Source organism: Lolium perenne, chromosome 1 (genome assembly GCF_019359855.2).
Source record: "Lolium perenne isolate Kyuss_39 chromosome 1, Kyuss_2.0, whole genome shotgun sequence".
Taxonomy (NCBI): domain Eukaryota; kingdom Viridiplantae; phylum Streptophyta; class Magnoliopsida; order Poales; family Poaceae; genus Lolium; species Lolium perenne.
The window spans coordinates 223,798,556-223,803,449 of NC_067244.2; the positions used below are offsets into that span (position 1 = coordinate 223,798,556).

At 42.4% G+C, this 4,894-nt stretch overlaps 1 long non-coding RNA gene across 2 annotated transcripts; it reads left to right on the forward strand.

Moving 5' to 3' along the window:
* The first annotated feature begins 425 nt into the window (after positions 1 to 425).
* On the forward strand, positions 426 to 4,387 carry LOC127327265 (uncharacterized). 2 transcript variants are annotated; one of them, XR_007868471.2, is made up of 3 exons: positions 426 to 1,153; positions 1,245 to 2,848; positions 3,851 to 4,387. It is a non-coding gene; the product is annotated as an uncharacterized lncRNA (long non-coding RNA). The 2 variants fall into 2 exon arrangements; XR_007868470.2 differs by having other exon boundaries at positions 1,245 to 4,387.
* The last annotated feature ends 507 nt before the right edge of the window (positions 4,388 to 4,894 follow it).

A 4,894-nucleotide genomic window follows, 5' to 3' on the forward strand; every position in this document is an offset into this window, starting at 1 on the left:
GAGACGGTACGTCGCTCCTTCGTCGAGCGCTTCCGACGTCTCCCGCATGCACCTAAGGCCTTGTTTGGTACTAGTGTTTTAGTGGGGATAATACTCTAGAGTATTGGGTGAATCACTTTTGTCACTCAATCCCCACAAAACCCCAACCCCAATCCGCTAGGTAGGGGTAGAGTATTGGGGATTGAAAAAATTACACTAAAATTTGGGGAAAAGTGGGGATAGGTGGGGATTAAACTCGCTCATACTCTAGCACCAAACATGTATTGGGGATAAATGGGGATTTGAAATTTGGAGCGGATTATCCCCGCTAATCCCCACTAAAACTCTAGTACCAAACAAGCCCTAAACGGGCCAAGCCTAACAATCTCGTCAGAGTGGAACGGGAACCCAGCGCCCGAAACCATCGCCGTCCCTGATGTCGACATCCTCATTTTTGCTTCTCTCCCGATCCTCCTCCCTCCGCGTGGTGCGAGCGTGACAGGAGCTAGGGTTAGCTTGCCGTGTGACCAGGAGAACGACGATCGCGGCGGCGGAAGACTGGATCTGCCTCGAGCCGATGGTGGACGATCACCACTCTCGTCGCTCAGTCCCCGCTAATCCGGTAATCCCTCGCACAATCCCCACTCTCCTCGCTCGCAAATCGTCACCGCAGCCGCAAACCCTGCCCCTCGGAGGCCCATCCTCGCCAGCGCCGCCATCCTCTCTCCTCCTCCGTCGCCCCTCTCTACCGATGAGCAGCTCGAGCTCGACGCCGCGTCGTTGCCATCACCCCACCTTCTCGTCCCTCCAGATGTGCCTTCCAGCCCACATCCTGCACGTTGCCTCCCTACCAATCCCACTGAAGATCAGGCAATGCGAAACTTGACGATCAGACACCCACGTCTGTCGCCACCCGATCGTTCCCCGGGTGCCGGCGACATCCACCTTCTACGGCCGGTGGAACGGGACAGGGAGGTCCTAGACCGCCCCTACCAGTGCCCCCAACTCAAGGCCCTCTCACGCCTGAGTCCCCGTCCCTGGTTGCCTCTGCCGCAACTCGTTCGATCTACCACCATCGCCGTTGGCCGAGCTTCAGTTGTTACCGCCGCCGCGAGATCTTTCCATGAACACATCCTCCGCCTCACCATCTACAACCTCATCGATTACTACTTCGGTACCAAACTCTGCCCCTTTCAGTTAATTTCTGATGCGACATGGGGATTAGTAGTCTTCTGACATTGTGTGCGTTTCTTTTGATTAAGTAGATGTGCAAATCGGAGGTTTGCCACTGCGTGGAATCTTAAGGCAATCAGTGAAGTCATGTTCATCGCTCTCTACAATGACACAGGTCACTTGTTAATGGACATATACAAGGGATCATGATGCGATGCAAGGTTCTGTAATTTACCAAGTTGTTTGCTTTGAATTGCGCTGCCATGTCATCAGTATAATTTATCAAGATTTTTTTGGGGGGCATATAATGCAGAAATGGGTAATCTAGATTGAAAGTTACTGTCACGTTGGTTTGGAACATAGTGTCAACTTAACTTTCTTTACTTGTTCTACGCAGAACGTCTGGAGTCACTTCTACCTATGCTTGAAGGATGAAATTTTTTCAGATGATAGGGTAATATTGCTTGCACACGGTAGAAAACATGGTGACGAGGTCCTGCTCTGCAAGTTGTAGTATGTGCATGTCAGTGCAGATTAGTGCTGCTCTGCTTGATCGGATCAGTAAGGATAGATGATCGACATAAATATCTAGCTAGGAGAAATCCTAACAACCAAAAGGCGCTGCTTGTTTCGGAAGGAGCCCTGGAGTTATTTTGTTGGCTTCAGGCATGCATCCATATTTGTAAAATTCATTATAGGCATAAGAACGACATAAGCGAATGTGCTCGAAAAAAGAAAAACACCTCAGCTTTTATCGCATATTAAATTCACAAAGCACGGGCACACCAGGAGGCCAAATTTAGTCGCTTTCTCTTCCAGTTCACGGTTTTGGAGGCTTTACCTGTAGCGACCAGATTTGGAGGCTGGGCAGACCGTCAGGACGCTGGGGGAGGCGTCGCTGATCATGGAAGAGCTACACAAAGGCCGGAACTTACAGTTTCTCTGAAAACCGTAGGTACATTCTGGAGTACAGGTGTTCTTCAGGTGAAACCTCCAACTAAGAAGGGAGAGGATACAACAACTTAAGATCAATTTGCGTGTGCTTTACGGCGTTTGCCTTGCTAGCGTAATGATTCCCATCATTTTCCGTCCCAAAGAGGTCCATTACCACACTGAAAATATATACCAATGGAAAATTGTGAAACAATGGCTCCAGGCGCATGGCTATCTGCTCAAGAGCATGGCGTAGTGCTGTCTGCTTGATTTCAATTCGGATGTTAATGAATCCTTGCTTTTTTCTATAAATTTATCTTTGTGAAAATAATGATGTCTCACTTCTACTTTGTACTTTTTCTACAACTTTTTTTATTTTATTTGTGATCACATGAATTTTGATTGTTTAGTGTTTAAGACAAATAAATACACACTGGTGCCAAATAAATCCAAATGCAAAAGAATATATGGATTTAGTTCTAATAACAAGATTCATACTTAAAAATTGAGTAATCCAAACAGGTGGCCTGCATCATCATCCATGTAAGCAATCCAGGCCGCTGAGTTCTTTTTTTGTGTGTGTGCATATTTTATAGAAATAAAAGCAACTATTCAGGGCCAATTGGTTTCAAGTGTTCGTGATGCCTGACATTTCAGAAATATTAATACATGTATCTATCATTGTCTTTTGTTTCTCATATGCAGTTCCTTTCGTGACTGGTTTTTTGCTCTTCACTCTTTCTGGAATGGAGAAGTAAAGCCGGTAAGACCCCTGACCAGCTTCCTACCTTGCTCTTTAGTTTCAACTTTAGTGTAATACAATAAATGTTGTTCCTGGATGGTCAACACGCACAGTGGTATTTATGCGTAGAAAGTTTTGATGTTGCTCTTAATACTTTACTGTAAACGTGGTAATGTATCAAATACTTGGACATGGCGACTTGCAAGGAAGGAGTTATATGATAGAAATATTAGATCACAGTATGATGATCCACATTCCAGAGTTAATCGTTCCTAGAGTTAGGGAAAATAGTTGAGAATCCGGAGCTTACTTGTGGCGTTGCTATAGTGCGTAAAAGTCATTTTACCAGTGTTCACAGATTGTTTGTGTTGCTGCGGTCAGCCATGCTAAAGAATTCTCAACCAACCAACTGAACTTTTTGAGCTCGCAAGTCTAGACTCCCTTAGCCCGTGATAAATAATCCTCGTACATGGCATGTGCAACATTAATACTCCCTCCGGTTCATATTACTTGCCGCTAATATGGATGTATCTAGAACTAAAATGTATCTAGATACATCTATATTGGAGGCAAGTAATATGAATCAGAGGAAGTACCAGTAAATTGCTTCTTCCTTTGTCGTCCTCAACTCCATAATAGTTGCTTGCTTTTATTTAAGCGTAGAAAGTTTTGATGTTGCTCTTAATACTTTACTGTATGACGTGGTAATGTATCAAATACTTGGACATGATGTCCTCAACTCCATATGATTCTTTTACCATGCCAAAAAGATACACTTAGTTGATTCCAAAAGAAATCTCTTTAGTTAGGTTTGTGTTGCAATGCCATCTTGATGTGAAGTGAACTGGCAAGATTATTGTTCAAAGCATCAGATCAGGATTGAAACAAAAATTAGAGACTGCTAAACGTATCCACATCTCTTTTTTTTACGATCAACTGAATATCTTCTCGCGGGCAATCAAAAACATACTATATTTCTTTCTTGAACATGTACCTACAAAAATCACATTTTCATTTCTGCAGGAAAGTATTATATACGCTCTTCTTCTCCGACAAACTTAAGTTATTACTTATCTGCTTACATGAATATTGTCATAAAGATGGAAAGAGACTTTCAGGTATCACATTCATAAAGAGTTCCTTTAACCTGGGATTTTTTTTCATTTTACATGACAAGCAACACCTGTATTGCCTTGCATATTCATCTTACACAAAGAATACACTAAAAGTTTGTAGTAATCCCTCTGCCCAAATAAAAATTCTCACTATCATGGGAGCTCTGGCACTTTCTATTTCTGGTACTTGTGGAACTCATATGCAGATCAGTGACAACCTTGATGATCAACAAGTATGTAGCATGTCCCTCCCAGCAAAAGAACTTGCAAAGTGCCACTACAGAAGTAGGTCTACTAAAAAAAAGTCAGTTGGTTGAGAAATGTGGGCCTGAAAAATTGTATGAGTACCTTTGTTGAAATGATCTTGTAATATCATCTTCTCATAACTGAAGAAGTCCAGTGCATCAAAGTCTTCAATTTATTAACCAAGTGGTGATTCAGAGCTGATAGCGGTGCTTCTAAAGGTCCAGTAAAATACGTTGTGAATTTTGGCCTTGGTAATTTTTGTTGTTGTAATGGAAACCCAATTTGTCTATAGAGTAATATCCTCTCATGCATAAACCAGTTTCTTATTTCAGGCATTATTTTAATGCATATTCTGCACATGTGGATGTTATAGGCAATTTGCCAATTTGACAGTAGATAAGTACATAATGTTGTCATGTACAGTGGTAAGATTTTGTATGATGCTGCTTTTGTGATTTTACTATCTACACACCTTGAAAACCTTATTGCTATAAGCCTTTTTTTGAAGGATATCACCTACAAGAGTACCTTGATTGAGCATTTTCATCGAATCAAATATGCAAATTACTGGTGGTATTACTAAAACTGTAAACGCATAGAGGCCCTCCGTCTTCTATATTGAAACATCATCTATGCAATGCATCTTTTCTTGTAGGGACTATATTGCTAAGAGATCTCATTGGAAGTCTTGGTACAGCTAGAGATC